General features: G+C 34.0%; 1 long non-coding RNA gene across 1 annotated transcript; it reads right to left on the minus strand.

Moving 5' to 3' along the window:
• Positions 1-266: 266 nt before the first annotated feature.
• On the minus strand, positions 267-15,076 carry LOC142556832 (uncharacterized). The gene is made up of 2 exons (XR_012822687.1): positions 14,880-15,076; positions 267-786 (listed from the first exon to the last, which is right to left on the minus strand). It is a non-coding gene; the product is annotated as an uncharacterized LOC142556832 (long non-coding RNA).
• Between the last annotated feature and the right edge of the window lie 8,471 nt (positions 15,077-23,547).

The raw sequence follows: 23,547 nt of genomic DNA on the forward strand, positions 1-23,547 counted from the left end.
GAAGATTTGTTTTTGTTGCTCCAGTTTTGGTATCGTGTTTTGCTTCCTTATATACTATTTTAATGTTGTTCTTTGTTTTAGAAAGTATTTGATTTTCTCAACATGTTGAGAAAATTGGTTTATAATTAAAATCACATGTGGTAGTTTTTGTGTAAACTCGTTGGTGTTCTAGTGATTTTTTTGCCCTACTTGTGCAAAATTTATTATGTTCTATTGTATTTAATTAAAGTTAATTTGTGGTATAAACTTATAAATTTTGATGCATGTTATCTAAAATATTGTAACATTTCACATAACACTTAATTCTGATAAATACAAATTTACGGTCATACACTGTTTTACATGTTTTATTGTCAAACAAAATATACCCTATATCTCACAGTAATAATGAAAACTTTAACATTCTGTTGACTTCTAATTCTTTGTGGTTGCGATTGGAATATTGATGGATCTGATTTGAATCAGAACTTTGATTTGAGTGATGAATTTCAACTGAAAATTAAAATACGATCATGCATATATTTACTTATCACCAGATCTCTTCCCGAGTTAGGCCATCATCTCAATCTCCGCCACATCCTCCACAACCACCACAGCCTCCACAACCTGACCCCCCTCCATCACCATCATCGCCGACATCATTTTTCCCACCACCTCCGCCTCCCCCTCCACTTCCACCAACTTCATCACCACTACTGAGAACAGCAACTCCAGTTGCCGCAGCAGCACCCGTTCCTAAAATAACCATGCCACCATTATTTACTCCACGGCCCTTTGTCTTGTCACCTCTCTCAACGTCACGATTCAGCCACGATGGAGGGGCGGAGGAGGGAATTCTTCTCGCTGTCGCTGCCGGTCTAACCTTCTTGCATTCATGAATATATACAATAGTAAAAAAGCAAGCTAGGCCTGCTGCGAACGCAAAAGCTGTACCAACATACGCAATTACATGACTTGTTTTCATGTTCAATGTACTCATATATTTGCCACAAACCCTGTATATAATGAAGAATTCAATTTGTCAGCCGATAATTTTTTTTGCATAATTTAATTTGAATTATTAATTAATGTAAGAAGAAGTTTCCTTGGTTGACTTTTGATGTTTATGTCCATAAAATGTTGATATACTTCACCGGCTTCTGAAAGTATTATTATTATTATGAGACAAGTTACAATATATAATTCGATGTTATTGTTTATTGGCTACTTCACTTTATCCTTAATTTATTGAAATAATATATATATATATATATATATATATATATATATTTATTGGCTACTTCACTTTATCCTTAATTTATTGAAATATATATATATATATATATATATATATATATATATATATTTTAAAAGATTATATATAACTCCTTTTCCTCTGTTAGATGTGTCGACAAGTAACAATGTGCTAGTGCTTCTTGAGATCAAAGAGTACCATGTTCATCTAATTTTTAAAAATTATTTTATGTTATTTGATATCTAGCCCAAAAATACTTTAAACTAGCGCCCCATTTTGTATGGAATATAGTTGAATAATTAATTATGTTTCTATATGTTTTATTAAGAGTATATAATTATTTTAAAAAATAAAAATATAAATAAAGATAAGATTGAATTAAAAAAATATATAGATAACCCCGAACAATCAACACAATGGCAATCACTTCCATCTTATTCAATGTACACAAATCTTTCCACCACGTATCCTTTTATATTAACATATTAACTAGAATATTTTTGCTATAATTTTGAATAATTAGTTTGTGGGGACCCGGACGCTAACTCATCTTCTTAATCATCATTAGGATTAATTAGGAAATAATTAAATAAACTGGGTCATAAATTTTTTTTTTAAATGTTGAACACTATATAAACAAGTATACAAAATCTATAATAAATTAAGGTCTCATCTCATTCAAATTATAAGATCAAGTTTAATATCTACAACAAGATCCAAGTACAAGTCTTGTACAAAAGAAAATCATAACAAACTAGGGTTCAACAACTACATATCAAGTGTTGAAAATCAGTTCTACATCTAGATCCGAATCTCCACTCTAATCTCGATCTTCTATCCTCTTCTCGACCATGATCCTATCTCACCTGTTGTCATGCACACATACAAACACAACAACAGCCGGATAACTCCGGTGAGAAATATATTCCCAGTATAAACAACGTATGTGCATTTCATATAAACATATATAAAAGCATAGAACAGTTATCAATAGCATGTATCATAATCTGAAAAACATGAATCGATATAAAACTGTAAATCAAACTCTTTGACTCTTAATCTCTGACTCGACTCTTATCTAGGGATCCCGGTTCGATTAAGAACGCAACAGTCTCCCACCTACTCTTCTCAGCTAGATGGTTGTACGTTCTTATTCTCAGACTTTGGCCTTCTATATCGAATTTCTACAATAGGAGTCGATCTACTCCTAAGCAATATCGATATAAACCAAATGTCCAGTGACTTGGCACTTCTGCCCAAGACTTGACACCTCTGCCAAAGACTCTTACTCATGCTTTGCTATAAATCAATAGACTAAGCATATCAATTTAATGCATTGCAAACATCAAAGCAATTACAATAAAGTATGTGGTTTTGGGAAACTCAAGCTATCTCTGACTCGAGTCGTATCTTCCCGGTTTAACATTGATTTATACCTTTCTTTTCTCGGGGTTTGGCTTTGTTCTGTCTTTGAAATCTTCAATACCAATCTGGAATGACATTCGAGAAGTACAACATCAATATACAACTCAATTCAAGACATGAATTGATCAATCTCAATATAATTCTGTTTTGACGACATAACAGCACAATCTCGAGATACCGACAATACAATATCAACAGATACCAATCTCAACAACTCATAATCGATCAATAAACACAATTCCAATACCAAATCTGTATATTCTCAATCAAATCAAATCTGGAAAATGATAACAATTTCATACGGTATCCGTTCTTCGATCCGATTTCGGTTATACGATTATCACAATCTCGGGAACACACAATATATATCAAATCATGATTCCCCAAACAATATATTTTCAAACCATGATAAAAAGAGATCAAACTTACATACTTTTGAAGCCTTTGAGGAAAGGAGCACGGAACTATTCTCGGATTAAAATTCTGACAGACGGATCTCGCACAAAATCAAAATTCTATGCTATGGAGAATTGGAGGATTCTGAAGATGTTTTCCTCGTTTCCTTGCTTCTGAAAGTCTGAATTATGAAGGAATGAAAAGTTTACATATTCACTTGCATGGCAAAGACATGTGGCTCAATATACACTCTGCATGTCTCGCGCATATGCGCGACTATCACCGGCGCAGATGCGCGAAACTCTCTGTCTCGACAATTCTGGATTCATCAGCTCGCGCATATGGGCGCCTTGTCCCCGCGCATATGCGCGAGACCTACTGTCTCGGCACTTGGCTTTTTCACCTACTCGCGCATATGCGCGAGGTCTTCTGCCTCGCTCGCGCATATGCACGGCTCGTTTCGCGCATATGCGCGAGACCTTCTGTCCTCGCACAACACAATATCACATGCTATCTCAATTCGTGCCTCGGAGTGGTCCTTCCGTAATTACATCAAGTCATAATCAATAATCTCAGATTAACAGAATAAAATCTCGGGCATTACATAATTAGTGAACTTTTATTTTTATTTTTTATAGGAAAATTTGAAGCATTTATTAATAGGATTTGATATCTTTCGTTCCATTATGGACCACCTGTCAATAAGAAAAATTCTCAGGCACCCTGCAAAATGGTACACGGGAAGAACAAGTTCATTTTGCTAGAGAATGGGCCATGGTTGTAGCTGATGTCTCAACATGGAAAAAATAGACTATATATAAATCAAATAATAAATCTTTTAACTTCTTAAGCGTATTTGCCAACATAGCTCAAATCATCCTTTGGCTCTTGTTAAATTATTGGTATTATCTTTAAGTTTTGGTGATGGAAAAAATCAAACAGCATCTAACTGTTTCAGAAAACCGCCGCAATTTATCTTGTTTAACAGGAACACTTCAAACTGTTAGGAGCTCAACCGCCTATAGCATCTCACCATCTTGAAGAGTTTCAACTGTTGAGAGTTTTCCTGTAATGTCCCGAAAAATTTGAAGGTTCACGTGAACCACATGCATCCAAGTTATTAAATTTCTTTGGTATTTTATTAAATTGTTTTAAAGTTTTAAATGCATTTTTATTTCGTTAATTTGTGTTTATATATTTTTATGCATAATTCATGCGTGGTAGAATTTAATTCATGAAATTTTAAAGGTTCGTTTAATAAAGATTTTTAAGTTTCATTTCGCGCTCGAACGAGGAACGAAGACCGGAGAATTTTCAGGAAAAAATATTTTATTACATGATTAATTTTTATTAATTAATATAAGGTGTTTTAAAGGTATTTTTCAAGAAATGAGATTTTATTGGGTATTTTGACCCACATTATTTTATTTTAACCGGTACGTAAATTTTATCAAATCGGGGGACTTTTTGAGGGTTCGGCTAATATTTTCAAAATCTTTCCGACATGAAATATTTTACGAGAGTATGTTTGGATTTAATGGGCCTACTTTTTAAGATTATTGAACTTAAAATTCTTTTTAAACTCTTAATTAGCAATTTAGGACTCATTATGTATTAATTAAATAGTTAATTAATACATAAGGACCCATTATATCTACCATCATCACTCCCACAACCGACACTCACCCCTCCCATTCAGAATTCTCTCGGTCTTCCAACAGAAAACTCCATGGAAGCTTCGGCCAAGCTTGATCTTTCAAAGAAAATTCCTCCGGTGCCTTGTGCATTTGTCTAAGGATTTCTCGATCCAAAGCATAGCTTGAAGTTTTTTCGGTTTTGGAGTACAACATGCATTCTTTTTATTTCAACTCTCACGCTTTTGGTGATTTGTGTAAGGGGCCTGCTATTTTGGTTGATAAGGGTCTGTAGGTGTCGAGTGGTAAGAGGTAAGGAGGCTGAAGGTTGCATCGAGGCTTGGTTAGGCAGAGGGGCCGTTGGTTTGGCATTTGCGTGTATATGTCGAATGGATCGAGAGATTTGTAGCGCAGCTATGCATGGTTCGATCCTGGCAAAGAAACTGAACCACTTGGGTCCGTGACAGGTCTAGGAGGGAGCCATGAGCTGCTGTCCTTGGTTCAGTAGTCGATCGAAGGGATAGGTTGGGGGTGGATCGGTTGGTTTGTTGAGGGGTTTCGGGTGTAATGGTGTGGTTAGTTGCTTGGGGGCAGTAGGTCTTCTAAGATGGTTCAAGTGGTGCCTCTTGAGTTCGGTCTTGGTTCCAAAATAGCTGGTTAGGTGTTGGACATGTCCGCTTTTGGCTAGAATCGGTATAAACATTGCTTGGTGTCATTTCGGGTTTGGGGTAAGGAAGTTGCAATTTTCCAGAAACTTTCCAGCAGCTGTAAGAAGTTGGTCTTGTGAGTTTAGGGGCTGGAATTGTTGGGTTTTAGAAATTTTAAGTGTTTGTAAGATATGGTAAAAAGTTGGGAAAGTTTTGGTTAAGTTTCAGTTCGATTCGGGTTAAAACCGAGACTCCGGTCCAAGTTTTAAAACAATTCGGTTAAGTTATGAAATGAGCTCGATTTTACTTCTAGGAAGCTTTTAAATATGTTTTGGGACATTTTTAGGAGTTTGGTAAGTTTCGAATCAAAATGATGAGTTTTGGATTTATCCGGGATTTAATCGTCATACGAAGCATTAATTAAAGAATTAATTGAAACGCCTAGATTTAAGCTTAATAAAATTATGGAGAATTATATTTAAGCTCAAATAATTATTGGAAGTCTAAGTTTTTAAATTGGGAATTTTATGTTAAGGTTTGGTTTAAATCGGAATTAAAACGCATTAATATGTTATAGTTAAAGATTAATTTAAAAGTCATCGATTTAAGCCAAATAAAAATATGGAAAAACTCATGTAGGCTTAAATAATTATTTGGGACATGTTAGAGTCAATGGAATTAAGAAAATGTCAAAAACGTGAAATTAGAGGTCCAGGGGTTAAACGATAATTTTTGGGTTCGAGGGGCAAAATGGTCATTTTGCACCCGGGGTGAGATTTTGGTCAAGGCAGCGCCATGAGCACAAATTCATGATATTTTAAATATTCACGCATCATGATTCACGATTTTTAAGGTTTTAAGAAAATATACATTGCATGTTTGGTTTAAAGGAAAAATTACGTATATGCATATTTTTATTAAGTGGTGAATATGATTATGTTTTTGAAGGATGGGAGTTGGTTGTGACTGACGATGTATATGTATACGATGATATGATTGGAGATATCGTGAGGAAAAAGGCCCCATAGGGAGCCCGTTTACGGGAGAAGGCCCCAGAGGGAGTCCGACGATCGTATTTCCATTGACATGATATGATGATATGATAGGCCAAGGCCATGTTGACGGGTGAGAGTGTCGCTGGTGTCCCCGCCGTCCAGTACTATGGTTATACGTAGATGGATCCATCGATAGAGCTGATACGAAAGTCATAACTAATGAACTGAATTCAATTAAAAGAAAATGTTTACGTATATGATGACATGACATGTTTTAACACGATACGATTTTACACAACACGTTTACATATATGATGACATGAGATGACATGCTTTGAGACGATACGATTTTACACAACACGTTTACGTTATGCTTTTAAGTTCATGAAAGATATGTTGAGTATGATATTTTTCACTGCTGTGTGCTATGTATATGTACTTGTTATTCCTGGTACAGGCGTGTTGAGTCTTTAGACTCACTAGGCATGTGTGATGCAGGTGAGCTAAATGCTGTGGAGACTGGAGATGCCGAACTCTGAGTAGGCAGATCTGGTGCGGTGACACGACCCGAGGACCACATGTTTTCCGCATTACAATTTATGAGATTGAGATGAGATGAATATTTTAATACGTTGATGATTTTAAGATTTTTATTAGTTTATATTTTCGTATAATTATGGGTGAGTTTGGTAATTTTTACTGTCAAATTATTACGATTTATTTTAAATGTTATTTTTAAATGCGAGCTTTAAAAAAAAATATTTCCGCACTTTTAAAAATAAGCGAAACATTACATTTCCAATCGGCTGTTCAAAGACTTGAACCGCTTCATTTAAGAAGCTATTTATTGAACTCTTAATGAAGAAAATTCTCTCACTACAACAAGCTATTTATTGAACTCTTAATGACCGACTCAGGACATTCAATAGTTTTGCACTGTTACAAGTCAACTATGTCTTGTACCAGCACCGACAAATATCTTCATTCACAACACTATCCCAGAATAGAAAGATTGCTCAAATATTCTACAAGTTCTGATGGAGCTAACAGTTACTATAAAAAGGATATCGAGCGATACGCAAGTAAAGAGAACATTAAATATTTTTGCAGCTGATAGTGACACATCATTTCAATGCTACATGTTTACATTACACATCCTTTTTCGACCGTTGGAATGATAGCCTATAAAAAGAAGAGTTGAAGAATGCATAAGGACATCGATCAATTAATATATACAAGCTTTTCAACCGCACTATTGCCTCATCACTAAGCTTGCATACTTGAAGATTTTGAGATCACTTAAAGTTTCATACTTCATCGCTCATCAAGCACGCACTCATCAGAAATATATCTGATCATTCAAAGATCAATTTTGTGCTACTCAAAACATATTATTTCTTTACATCAGTAACCTTTGGTTATTTGATTTAGTGTGTGGTCTGGTGAAGCGAGGGTTCTTAAATATCTAGAAGTGTAAAGTGAATAATAAGAGTTCCAAAACAGGTATTGTGATAAGTCCTGATTGGAGTGAGCTGTTGCAATAGTTTGTAAAGCCAAAGTCTATTAGTGGAATCCTTCCTGAAGAGGAAGAAAGAGTAACGTAGGAGTTTTATCTCCGAACATCCACAAAATCATGTGTCTTTACTTTGTGCAAGCTCTTATATTTTGAACCGTTTCTTGTTAAACATGATAGCTAAACGGTTGTAGCTATCATTAGAAATTCTGAACCCCCTTCCGCACTTTTTAAGTGGTTCACATTTCTAACCATTCAAGAAAAGTTTTAACCACCTAAAAATATTTGAAAAAAAATTTTAAAAACGACTATTTGTTAAAGAGTTTATTCACCATCCTCTAAACCTTTCCCTGATCCTGACAGCTTTATAACTACTTGTACTGCCAAGAGTGAATCAGTTGATATTACCACTTGATGGAACTTTTTTTTGCGAAGAATCTGAAAGCCCTTCTCTAATAGCTAATAGTTCTCCATAGACAATAGAATCTGGCTTCGGGAGTGCACGACCAAATGTTGCCACTATTTGACCCTCAAGAGTTCACCACATAAATCACCCAACTCTGGAACACTAGCATCCACATCAAGGTGAAGGTGACTAGCTATGAGACTTTCCATTTAGACAGAGAAGCCAAAAAGAATTAGAACTCGATCTCATGATGTCCGTTTTCGTTTATCGGTATCCATCCTAGAATCCAGCCACTTTGTTAGATGAAGCTAGATTGTTACGATTATGCCTATTATGTACCCTTCGACACATTTCCCCTCAAACCATCCACATACGACAAAAGAATTCTTCCACGTGAGATTTTCTGGCGAATTCCATGACCCGAAACATACCTCCTTCGAAACATGGTATTTTTTTTTCTTCAAATTATGTCAGACTTCATTTTCTATCCATAATTTCCTCACCACCTTACAATACGATAGAGCATGAGAAGAGTATGTTGGTGTACTATTTTCTCGCACCCAAGTAGCAGCGTAAGTTTAAACTTTTGTGTTTTGAAAATCAAAACTCCCTTGGACATCATATGATTTAAACCATTTATAAGGCATTCATATTTGATTTAATTTTGTGTCTAAGATGTTGGACACCAAACCAGTCCGAGATTAGTGAAGTTAATCCTTTTTGTAAATTCCTAGGAACGATTTACTGGAATAAGCCACCTCTTCAATCTCCTGAATTAGGTCAACGATCAGAAACTGAATTCCTCGTATAGATCACACTAGAGATCTAAACAAAATTTGCGTCCAAAATAGATCGTCAGAATTTAGAATTTCGACAATCTTCAAAGGCAGGAATCGACGGCAGCATGACTGTGATGTGCTGGAAGGTGGTGGTCGGCTGAATCCCTAGAAGGAGGTGGTCGATTTTTTATGTGAGTGAGAGAGAGAAAATTTTTGGTGGAAAGAAACTTGTGTGCAAAAGTTATGTTATTTCATATTATCCATAATGAAATATTGATAAATTTTAGTTTTTGATCTAATCAGGACTCTTCTTGAATCTAGATATTGTATTTCTATTATTAAAAAACTCTAATGTATGTATTTCTCACTCTTGAAAATACCATGCATAATTAAATTATTATCAACTTTTGATAATATAATACACACACATATATATATTTATTTATTTATGCTTTAATTAAATAACTTTTATTTAATTACTCAATTAATTATTAATTTATGTATTTATTCTAGACTATTCTCGAATGTTCCATGAGAATTTTGCACATGGTAGTCATTACTACTAATTTGTTATTTAATTAATATATTCTAAATTTAATAAATAAATAATTATGAACTCATTATAATCTTGATCGATAATCAGGTAGCGTCGATGTATCGATGGTACAAATCTCGTTCACATAATGAAATATCTAAAACAAAATTTTCACTGATCCATTTTTTGCAGTTGTCAATTTTGTGAAGTCCTTTACTAAAACAAACAGTTCCACTCTACTCACTTAAATAGCAGTTAACCAAAATTTCACAACTTTCATTACGTGGAATCAACTTATAAACTCTTTTCTAAACAATCTGTTTTATCTCCATCAAACTACAGTAACCAAATTCAACTTCTTGAATTTGACTATCTTAACCCTCAATAATTTAGAGATACAGCTAGTCGTAGGTTCACAACTTCATGTTATTCAGAACAACATTTGTTCTTTTTCGGGCTTACCCTAATAAGTCCATTTCTTTTCATGAACCCCTCGATCAAGACTTCAGAACTCAAGTCTTATTGCATCCATTGGATCATAGTAAAAGCGTATAGTAGCATCCCCCCATGATCCTATAGGTATCAGTGATAGTGCCTGCAAGAACCTTAAGTTATGGTTACGTATAGTACGGTCTCTTCAATTCATATATCCCGATTGAATCTGCAACCATTGGTAAATCGAGAATTTCAAATGAATTCGATAATTATGTGATGTATCTTCGAGTAATAATAGTGACATTGTATGTGCAACTGAGAAAACCCTTTTTCAAAATGCACAAGTTTTTTCTGAGAAGAGATTCTTTGCACTATTAACTCATCAAATCACATTGGATATATCTTCACTTGTGGGAAAGTGGTAAATCTCCGACTACAATGCATTCAAAGTTACACCAACCTCGCCACCCGATGACCGTCAATAGAATCGATAAACGAATCAAAGTGCATGCTAGTACATAAAGCCTCCGTGTTATCTCGGGTCAAAGACATAATGGTATACAATCATAACTGCGGACTTTTCCATTCGACGAGTGATAAACAATTGGAAAGTCCAAAAGAGGGTTGCTCAATGCATTATGAAATGATCACCTGTATGTGTGAATGGACATGATGTTTACATAACTTATTCTAGTCTCAAGCTCGAGCGATATTTATCCTTATTTTAAGTGGTTGAATCGACTAGAAACTAGTTTAGAATAAACAACTCGCTTCCTAATAAGTTTTATGATCTTATGTTGAGAGTCAGACCGCATGGTACCTATTGTATATTCAAGTACTTATCTATGAAGCTTGCATGAAATTAAATTTCATAACTGGTTAAAATTGTAAAATATTATTAAAATAAAGATTTTTTTAGATAAAATTCAATAAAGCACAAGTTAGAAGTTGGCTCGCTGGGCACCTACTCTAACAATCTCCTATTATCCTATAGCCAACTACTCATAGATCTCAAACACATTGCTTCATGATGCTTCTGAAACAATGGTCCTGGCAGAGTCTTTGTCATTGGATCAGCAACGTTATTTGCAGAGACAACTCTCTCTACTGATATGCATCCTCTTTCCACAATCTTTCGGATTATGTGGAACTTTCTCAATATATTCTTGTATTGATGATGAGACCTCAGTTCCTTTGCCTGTACAACGGCACCGATGTTGTCACATCATATTGGGATTTGATTAACTCCTTGAGGAATGAAACCTAACTCTTGAACGAAATTCATCAAGCAAACAGCCTCTTTTGTTGTAGTTGATGCAGTTATGTATTCCGCCTCAGTGATTGAATCCGCTGTGGTGTCTTGCTTGGAACTCTTTCAAGAGACATCACCACCATTGAGCTGAATAAAAATCCAGATGTTGATTTTGAATCATCCACATCTCATTGAAATATAGAATTATTATAGACTTACAATTTTATTTCTCGACTACCGCAAACCATGAACAAATTCTAAGTTCTTATTAAGTACTTAAGAATATACTTCACGTCTTTTCAATGCAATGGACTGGGATTCGACTGATATTTGCTTGCAACACTTAGTGAAAATGCAATATCATATTGAGTAGATATCATATCATACATAATTCTGCTAATGACAGATGCATATGGAATGTGAGTAATGGTTTCGATCTCCTCATCACTATTATGGCACATAGAATTAGATAGAATCACACCATGATACATTGAGAGATATATTTTCTTGGACTCCTCCATAAATAATCTCCTCAGTATGGTATCGATATAATTGGATTGGTGAGCACTATCATCCCTTTGATATATCCCTACATATCTGTATTCCTATTTCATAGGATGTTTCAATCATATCCTTCATAGAGAATTTACTAGCTAAACATACTTTAGTTGATTGCAATAGCCCTACATCATTTCCAATTAGTAGCATGTCATCAACATAAAGTACTAAGAATGTCACTGTACTCTCAATAACCTTATAATATACACAAGGTTCCATAAGGTTTTTAACAAAGTCAGACTCTTTGATAGTGTTGTCAAATATGAGTTCCAATTTCTCGATGTATGTTTGAATCCATAGACGGATCTCATAAGTTTGCATACTTTATGCTCACTTCCTATTAATGTAAATCCTTCAGGTTGAGACATATAAATATTTTATTTATTGTCACCATTAAGGAATGTTTACATCACATTCAGCTGTCATATTTCATAGTCGTACCATGTTATTATGGCTAGCAGTATCCTAATGGACTTGAACATTGCCACTGGAGAAAAGGTTTTCTCATAGTCAATATCTTGCCTTTGAGTATATCATTTTGCTACCAATCTTGATTTGAAGATCATTACCTTTCCATCTGACCCGAGTTCTTTTTGTAAATCCATTTCTTCCTTTTGGAACAGTTCCCTCACATTGATATACTAAGGACCATATTTGTTTTGAATATATGGAGTCCATTTCGTATTGCATGTTCTAGCCATTTGGATGAATCAACATCTATTAATGCTTTTTTTGACTTTCTTGTATCACATTCAGAAATGAGCTCATCTTGGCGTTCTTCGATAAACAATTTCATCCTTTAGGTTGTCTTGAGACCCTTTCAGATCTCCTATGAGTTTTTATCTCTTCAATTTGCTGTTGTGGTGTGGATTCTACTATTTTAGGAGTGTCTGTTTCTCTTATCTCCTTGATTTCTATTGTCTCACCTTTTCTATCAAATAGAAACCCTTTCTTCAAGAATTTGATATTTTTTTAAACAAGCACATTTGTTTCATTGATCTCATAGAAGTAATATCCAACTGAATTCTTTGGATAGCCCACAAAGTAGCACAAATTGGCTCTACTACCCAATTCGTCTCTCACTCCATGCTTCACTTATGTAGGACTTCTCTACACTCTTAAGAAAGAATATTTGGGAGCATTTCTCATCCATATCTCATATTGAGCTTTATCCACTGTCTTTTTATGAACTTGGTTCAACAACATTACCGCAGTCTCAAGCGCAAATTCCCAAAAATATGGTGACAGTTCAATGAATCACATCATAGATCAAACCATGTCCATCATTGTCTGATTAAGATGTTCTGACACGCCATTGAGCTAGGGTGTGGAAGTTGGGTCCACTGTAAGAGATTCTCATTATCTTTAAAATAATCTTGAAATTCATTTTAAGTATTCTTCATCTCGATCGGATCGAAGTGTTTTAATACTCTTTCTTCATTGTTTCTCTACTTCGGCTCTGAATTCTTTGACTTTTTTAAAAGCTTAAGATTCATATTTCATTAAATACACATACACATACCTCGAGAAGTCATCAGTAAAGGTAATGAAGTAAGATTTCCCATATCACGTGCTAACACTTAGAAAGCCACACACATCTGTATGGATCAAATCCAATAGATCATGTGTACGCTACACTTTTACTAGGAAATGGGTTTTGGTCATCTTTCCTTTTAGATAGTACTCACATGTTTCAATAGATTTTATGTATAAAATGTCAAACATACTCTCTCCCACTAACTTGTGCATTTTTCTTTGAGAAATATAACATAGTATAGCCTGCCACAAGTGTGTATTATTAAGACTATATTGTGTTCTCTTGTTTGTTGTTGAAATTTATTCACGTATACATCTTTAATTAGGAATATATTTTATTTTTATGTTATAAAGATCGTTTTGTAATTCTTCTATTCCAATTGAACATCCATTCTTGTAAATATTGCAAGTATATATAGAAAATAAATAAGAAAATCCATCTTTATCAAGCACAGAAATGGAAAAAATGTTTTTAACCAAGTCAAGAACATATAAAACAATCCTCAAATGTAATTAAAGCTATTGTTTAATAATAAGTAATATCCCCTATGGCATTCGAAGGAGCACTTGCTCCATCGCTCATCCTTACGAAGGTCTCACTATCTTTTAGTCTTCTACTTCTTATCATCAACTGGAAATTTGTTTGAAACTTTATTTAGGAAGTTTGACAAACCGAGCATATAAAAATTGAACAAACTGATCAAGAAGACTGAAAAGAACTGATATAAAAATACGCAAACTATTGGTTGTCTAACTGAATATTAGTGCGCAGATAAGGCAACTGAACTAAGCTAACTGAACTATGTAGTCGACTTGATGATCAGTTGGAACTAATCAGTTTTACTACAATCAGTTGAGAGCTCTCAGCTAATCTATCGTCTGTGTAAAACTCAGTTAAAGGATGTAACTATCAACCGACAATTGTACAAAAGCAGATTGCAACATGTAGTGTAAACACCACATTTCAGCAATGCTACAGTGTACGACTGTCAGAAGGATATTGACGTGGCAAACAACGGATAGAAGGATTCAAACGTATTCATTGTTACCGTTGGAAGCAAAGCCTATAAATATCCGAAAAGAACATCTGAGAAAATATAGAAAATTGAACTACCAAGTTTTTATTCTGTTGAAATCTTTTCACTAAGCTTTCCGTTCATATTCAAAAGATTTCAAAAGCTCACACTTAGCATATACATTCATAGCACTCAAGGCTATACATTGAGCTTACAAGAGAACAAACACATATCGTTGCAATATTCGATCTTATAGAGATCGGTTGTGCTAAGTAGTTTCATATCAGTTAAGAACAGATAAACTGTATTGAAACTAAGAGTTTCAGTTTGGCATTGTTAAGTCCAAAACTGAAGGGGGTCTGTACAAGTCTTGTATTGATCAAAGTCTTTTAGTGAATATCCTATCTTCTAGATAGAAGAGGTGACGTGGGAGGAGGAGGGATGATCAAAGTCTTTTAGTGAATACTGATAAACTGTATTGAAACTAAGAGTTTCTCCACTGTCCTTTTTCTTTTCACCTCTCTCAACGTCACGATTCAGTCACCATGAAGGGGCGGAGGAGGGAGTACTTGCCATCGCGAGTCTAGGAAACTGCTTCTTCCAGAAAATTTTATCGGAAATATAAATCCAAGTTATGAATGCTAAGAACACAGAACCCATTGCTAGATACACAATTATAATTGTTTGCATCTTGTTCAAGGTACATACACATATATTGTTGCCCTGTATATAATGAAGAAATTAATTTATATCATCCGAGAATATATATATTTTTTGTATAATTTAATTTGCACTATTAATTATTGTAAGAAGAAGTTTCCTTGGTTGAATTTTGTTGCTTATGTCGATAAAATATTGATACAGTTCACTGATTTCTTAGAATTATTAATTAAATAGGTTACAATATATAATTCATTGTTTTAATTGTTTATTGGCAATTTTAAATTTATATTTGATTTATTAAGCTATATATACAATTAATGAGCACGTCTTTTTTTAAAAAAAAAAGTTGAGATCAAAGACTATAATTCGCCTTGTTTTTAAATATTATTATGACAACTCAAAAATACTTTAAATATTTACAAAAATGGAACTTTAAACTTATCTATTTTTTTAATTAAACTTAAGCCATTGATAATAACTACTTTATTTATGGTATGATGTCGCACTCGTGATCGAATATGTATACCTTAAAATAAAAGTTCTTCTAATCTGATCGGTTCAACCAGAAGGCCGGACCAAACATTATTATATTATATAAAATAACAATATAACGTAGTAAATTAGGATCAATTGCATAAAAATTAATTTAATTTAGCTATATATTTTGATATATTAACATTTGAGATATGAGTACGATTGTTAACTTCTGCTACATAAAATTGAAGTCAAACGTTACATATCAATTTTAAGGATTTTATAATTAATAATATTTTATGAAAATACACGCTTATTCCTACAATGTACTGCCAATCTGGTCAATTTAACAAATGGCTCACATGAGAATTCTGCAACGTCCCGAAAATTTAAAGGTCCACGCAAACCACATGCATACGATTTATTAAATTCTCTTGTATTTTAATTAATTGTTTTAATTGCATGATTTTATGTTAAATATGATTTAATTTTTATTCCGCATAAAACTGTATTTTTAAGGATTATTCAAGTTGCGATCGAAGAACGGAGACCGAGGGCTGAAAAACGTAAAATGTTTTTATTAAATAATTATTTTTAATTATTTAAAATATGATTGATGGTTTTTCTTATTTTTGAAAATAAGGGGTTTTGAGGTGATTTTATACGCCGGGACGTAAATTTTATCGGTGTTGGTTTTTTCAACAAAAATACGAACTTTTTTGGCAACCCGGCAATTTAATTCACAAACTATTTTTACCAAAACTATTTTAATATTTTAATTAAATCCTAATTAAGACTAATGGGCCTAAATTGTTGGCTTAATAGGCCTAAAGCCTTGTTAGTAATTAATTAGTATATATTATATGTTAAGTCTCTTATTACCCTACAAAACTCACGCCCACAATTCTGAAAAGCGCCCCAACCACACGGCACACACCATCATCAAAATTGAAATAAAAATCGATGGAAGCTTCAAGGAGAATTCAAGCCACGGTTTTTGGTCTGTTCTTCGCCATCGTCAACAATTAATCGTGCGTTAAATACGCAAAGGCACGCCTATTCTTTCCTTCAAAACATCATCACGCCATATTATTTTTTTACGCATGAAAACATGGAAAAACAAGTGTCACCTATTGGTATTTTCGTTTTTGTGTATATCATGAAATTTCAAGCAAGGTTTGATTCCCAAATTCATGTTTTTTGTATGCTTTGAGGGCTGCCATGATGTAGGTATTGATCAAGCATTGTTCTACATGAATTAAGACTCCTAAAACATCACCTAAACACCACACACAAACCTGGACACAATCTGTAAGCAACTTGCTGTCAAGGGAAACAAGGGGGTTCGGTTATGGGTTCTTACGGCTTGGCTTGGTCATGACTTCTGTCCATGGCTAGCCAAGGTCACGAGGGAGTCAAGGGAAGAGTCCTAGCCATGCTAGGACTCGAGCTAAGGGGCTGGGAGGAGTCCTTGACAGCAAGGACTCCTACCCGAGAGAAGCCCAGGAGGGACACGCAAGTTCTGTATTTTGTGCAGGCTTGTGGGCTCGGTCCAGGGGGCCTGGACTGGGTCATTTCGAGTCCTTAAGGTCCTTAGTGGGTGCACAACACTTTGGTTCAGTGGTTGGGTTCGTTGGTAGGGTCCTGGAAGCTAGAACAAGAGTCCTTGTCCTTATGCAATTCTCGGTCAGTGCAGTTACAAGAAGTATGGTTCGGTTTTGGGGGCTAGGGGTGGTTTCCGTGAGTTCCTAAGTTCCAGTAGGGTACCTAAGGGTGTTGGTAAGGGTCTGGTTCATTATGGTTCGGGGGTGACTCGATAAAATCAAGAGATGGCTCGGGGTCGAAGTTTATGTGTCATATTAGGGTTTCCTAAACTTAAATAATTGAAAAATGGCTCACGGGGGTCGAGTCGTGGTTCATAAGGGCTAAAATAATATAAAAAGACTAAATTTAGAATTTAGAAATTTTATATTAAAGTTTGGGATTTTTCGGAATTAAAACGCCTTCAAAACGTCTGATTTCGAATTAATTAAAAAGCCTAGTTTTTAAGCTAACTAAAATTATGAGAATTTTAATTTAAGCTTAAATAATTATTTGCGACCTAACCCGAGGACCAGCGCTTCTATTTTCCGCATTTAAGTATGATTTTACATTAAAGATTTTTACGACATTTTATTATGCTTTGAGAGACTTTGAAAGATTTAGTATGGGCTATACTTTTCAAACATTTATTGCTTTTTAGGTTTGGTAAAACGTGTTACGTTTTCTGGTTTGGATTATCCCTTTGGATTTTCAAGTACTAGTTGGATGTTTTATTTTAAAAATTGTGCAAAAGTATTTTATGTATATGTATATGTATAGGCCGAAAATGTGAGAGAAAAAAAAGTTTCTAGTCCTTTTTAAGAAAACGAATAAGCAGACGTTTCAAATTCTCTCCCCAAAATTACAATTACAATCACAGTACGACTGATAAAAGGGAAGCACGACCATAGACTGATATACAATGTCAATGAAATCAAGACAGAATTTATGTGTAAAATTCATCACAAAAATATAGTATATCTTAACACCAAATTTTAAGATCTAATCTATTATTCTAACGTTAAACTTTCTGCGCATCAGATGAACGTCGAACGATATATCAATAGATTTAGCGTTAGTAAACACACATTCACATACTTTATGTTTAAATTCATGACTTTGAATTTTTAAGTAATTAACATCATAAATTAAACCTAAGGGTAGGGTTTGATTAATGGATTTAAAATAAGTAGGTGAATTTTATGAAAATATGTTCTATATGTTGGGATATCTGGAAAATAAACAAGGTAACATCGCAGCAAAACATCATAAGTGATATCAATAATGAATAAGATAAACATCAATATTTATAGTGGTTCATCCCAAGATTGGGCTACGTCCACTTTAAACATCTCAAGGAGATCACTTCTTTATTAATAACAAAGAAGACAAGAGAATTGAGAATACAAAATATTTCACTCAGAACACTATGATTTTAACACTCACTTTCTCTCCACTAATCATATTCCTTCAAAAATAAACACTCTTTAAGAAATCTCACACTAAATCATTTATCTCACTTCTACACTTATGATTGTAGATGAGAGGATTTTGTGTTTTGGTGTGATTTTGAAATGAAGAATAAATGAGTATTTATAGGTGAAGTTTAGGGAAGAAAACAAAAATTAAAACATCATTGTTTACATAATCAAACCAACCATTTTTGACTAACTCAAACCATGTGTTAATTGTGTTGTTGAATTCCAAAATGGTGTTTTTTGAATTCAAATTTAGGTGGCTTTGAATTCAAAGATTGCTTGATTGATTACTTAACACTATATATGGTAGGAATTTTTTTCAAAGTGCAAATAAAGTCGGAAATTCTTCTTATGGCAACACAAGCAAGTCAAATGTATAAATGTACATGTATTATTTCATCATATTAGAGACAGAAAACCACCAACTTTGAGCTTAAATTATAAAAAAAATTCAATATTAAATAGTTTCAAAATAAAAATAAATTTTACAATATTAATTTGTTGTACACCATGAAAAGTCAAAACGCAGTTCCATTAATCTCAACCTCCACAACCACAACCTCCGCTACAACACCCTCCATCATCACCGGCGTCCGCAACCACCGTCATCAGTTCCTCCACCGCCTCCGTCGTCGTCGCCGCCATCACCTTCACTGCTGAGAATAGTAATTCCAGCTACAGCAGTTGTTCCTAGAATAACCATACCACCATTCTTTGCTCCATTGCTCTTGGGCTCCTCACCTCTCTCGATGTCACGATTCCCAGTTTTCGTAGGTGCGGAAGAGACGGTTCTTGACATGGTTGCAAGAATCTTGCTGCAGTTGCGGCCATAGTTAAAAAGACAACCAAAGACAATGAGAACTGCTGCCACAGAACCCCAAGCAATAAGATCAATTGCATATGCTTTCATCTTATTCAATGCACGCAAACATTTTCGCTAGAAACCCTTTAAAGTAATCTACATTACTTATAATAATATGGCGTGGGGCATGGGCAATGCTAAAAAAAATTCGGTCGAGAATTTTTTTAATTTTTTTTTGCTTTGATGTTGTAATTTGAAATATTAATTGAAGAAATATTTATATAATTTGAAATTTCCTTGGTTGATTTGTTGCGTATGTGGATGAAATATTTATATAGTTGACTGACTTTTAAGAATAATTTTATATAATAATTCATTGGAGAAGAAGATTGAAGAATACGTGAATTTCATATTAAAAAAATAGATAACTCAAAAATACTTTAAAAATTTTGGATAAAAAATTTTTACGGTAATACTAGAGAAACTATTTACTATCATTTAATTTGATGAACCCTTTTCGTTATCTTTGTTTATCGTTTTTTTCAATTTTAGTTTTTTTTTTTTGTACGTGGCGTCGATGGATCTAGTGCTACGTAAACATTTTTATGGAAAACAAATTAAAGACCAAAATTAGCAAAAAAAATGAAAAATCCGTAATTCAAACTCAATTTTAATAATATATTGAACCAAAATAGCAAAGTATCAAATATAGAGGATGTACGAAAATTAAGTTGTGGGTATATTATCATCCTTTCTTTGTGAGAGTTTAAATTATTGGAATAATATTACTGTATAGAAATTATTAATATTATAAATAAAGTATCGAATTAAATAAATAAGAATTGCTTCAACGAATAAACTGCAGGGTAGTGTAAGAGCATAACACTCATCAACTCATCAAAAAACGTGGGGTCCACTGTCACATACTCATTATAACAACGTATCTCTTTTACTCACATTCCTTTTAACATTCAAACTCATTATTTATGGGTCTTATAGTCCACTCAATCATCTTAAAAATTTTTCGTATTAAATAAATATGTTTTAAATATATTTTACATTATTTAAATCATTATTCTAATTTTTAAAACCATCTTACTTTTTAATAAAATAATTTTATTAATTTTAATAAATAATATTACTTTTTTAAAAAATATATTTATTAAATAAAGTAGGTGTTCGAAAGAAATAATTATGAAATTGAAATGAAACAATAACTTAGAAATAAACACACTTTGATGAAATTAGAACTAACATATGAAATAATAGTTCACGGATTGTTGTTATATTGCCCCCAGATATACTCAACTAAGTCTGCACGAAGTTGGTGATGAACTTGAGTGCCACGTAGCTCGGAATTTGTCCGAAGATAATCCTGAAATCCTCGGTTTGAGCCATGGATAGGTTGTGCGGGTTCGTCACCTTCATCGTTGTACCAATTTGTCACGTAACCTCTCTCATCCTCAACGATCATGTTATGCAAAATAATGCATGCTAACATGATTTGTTTTAACTTTTTCCTATACCAATAACGAACTGGACCTCTGACAATCGCCCATCGAGATTGAAACACCCAAAATGCCCGTTCGACATCTTTTCTTGCGGACTCCTATCTTTCCTTGAACAACTTCCTCTTGGGATCCTCCGGGCAAGGAAAAGCCTTAATGAAGTTATACATGTCAAAACGGGCTGACTAGGCGGGCCAACCCGCTTATTATTTTTTTTTTTAAAAAAAATACTAAACAGTATTAAAATAAACATAGAAGAAAATATATTTCAATTAAATATTTTCATAAAAAACTTAAAAACATTGAAATAAGACATTGAAAGCATACAACAATCAACATAATACATAAAAAAAATAAAGTGTTTATTCTAATTCACACAAGATTTCATCGTATACATGTACTAAAAATTAACTCATGTAATATTATGTTTTCAATAATACAGATAATTACTTTATTTACTATATTATTTTGATAATTCTGGATTAGTTCGAGTTAAACATTAAAAAAAGGGAGGGGACTGAAGAGTATAACATCTTCAAAAAAAAATAGAAGCATATAGATTTTACCAGAGTGATTGAAGTTAGGCACATGAGAAAAAATAAGGAAGAAATAGGAATTTTTATATAAAACTTAAAAATATAAAATTCTACCCTAATTTGGCGGGCCAGCCCGCAACCCAAACGGGCTCAACCCATTTGGCCCGTAACCCAAACGGGCTCCACCCGTTTGGCCCACCTCCAAACGGGCTGCTATTTTATCAACCCAACCCGCTCAATTTTATGGCGGGGCGGGCCGACCCGACGGGCCTGACCCAATTTGACAAGCCTAAATGAAGTAGCCCACTCAGGATATATTCCATCTGTTAGATAATAACCTTTCGTATATGCAGTGTTGTTCACCGTGAAATTAATCTCTGGCGCATTTCCTTGCAAGACGTTGTTGAATATGGGAGATTCATATAACACATTAATATTGTTACGTGAACTGGCGACCCCAAAGAATGCATGTCATATCCACAAGTCATGAGATGCGACCGCTTCAAACACGATTGTTGGTGACCCATGTCCCCTTGTAAATTGACATTTCCAAGCAACTGGACAATTTTTCCATTTCCAGTGCATACAATCAAGGCTACCCTACATGCCAGGGAAGCCGTGGCTCTCATCATGCATTTGAAGAAGACGTTGAACATCATCAGCATTTGGTCTTCTCAAGTACCTATCACAAAATATTTCAACCACGTATTCGCAGAAATTGAAAAGACACTTGATGACAGTTGATTCACCCATACGTAGGTACTCGTCAAGATTGTCGGCGGGGACTCCGTAAGCCAGTTGACGAATCGCAGCTGTTAATTTTCGTAGTGGTGCGAACCCTTTTCTTCGCACAGCATCGTCCCTCTGTTGAAAAAACGTTGAATGATTCTCTAATTCATTCACTATGCTGAGGAATAACTCTCTTTGCATTCGAAATCATCTTCGAAATATTTCATCGTGATACACCGGGTTCGTAGAGAAATAATCATTGACGAGCCTCTCATTCCCGGCCTCACGATTTCTTTGGATGAATCTTATTCTTCTGCGTGTTTCCCTCCTCTGATATGATTCCATAAGTTGTTGGTGTTGTTGAAGTACCAATGACATCATTTCTTCAACCGGATCATAAGCTTGCGCATCGATTTCGACATGGATTTCGTCTTCGCTTGTCGAGCTAGAATTTGAGCTAGAGATGCCTGTAGAATGAGACATTTTTGGAGGAATGAAAATATGTGTGCACATTTGTGAGTATTTATAGAAAATAATTGAAACTAGCCGTTAACTAGTCGTTACAAATTTTTTTGATTTTTTATAATTTAATTCGAATTTAATTAAATATTTAAAATAAAAAATACAATATATACAACGGTTTACAAATGAAAATAAAATTTTTTTTTTAAAGGGAAAGTCAAAATTTAAAATTTTAAAAACAAAATTAAAATAATTCAAAACACGTGGGGCCCGCGTGTCAGCGACGGTTTGTGGAAAACCGTCGAAAATTAGCGACAGTTATTGTCCAAATTTTTTTAAAAAATAAACTGACAGAGGGGCGTTCAAACAATTGAACGCCTCTCTCTCTCTCCTGTGAATGTGCGTTATAACGCCCACTCACAATGGAGAGAGGGTGTAACACCCATTTAACACCCCATTGTGGGTGCCCTAAGAGCCAATATTTCAGCAATACGTCAAATCCACTGAATTAAATAGCTCAAATACTTAATTAGTAGAGCGTGAAAAACAAAGGTGAAGATTGTAAAAAATTTATTCATGTTCAAAATTAATAAATTGAATGTGGAAAAATGAATCGAATGTTACCTTTAGCATTGAATATGAAAAAATCTTTGAACACCTCTTTTGAATTTCTTCAAATTGTTCGAGAGTCTTCTAATTACTTCAAACCTCACTATTGATTGTGTTGTATAACATTTGGTATGTATGTTTAGGAACCTCAAACGCCACTATTTATTGAGAGTTCGTATCATTATCGAGTAAGTTTAAATTTAAATTGTGTCTTATCATTATGAGATATTTTGAATTTCAAAATTTGATAACATTATCAAGATATCAAGACATAATTTGCACATCTAAATCTTAACAAATCTATGATCAGTAGACAACATAAATTTTGTCCATAATTAAATCTT

The sequence above is a fragment of the Primulina tabacum genome, chromosome 9, assembly GCF_025594145.1.
Source record: "Primulina tabacum isolate GXHZ01 chromosome 9, ASM2559414v2, whole genome shotgun sequence".
NCBI lineage: Eukaryota > Viridiplantae > Streptophyta > Magnoliopsida > Lamiales > Gesneriaceae > Primulina > Primulina tabacum.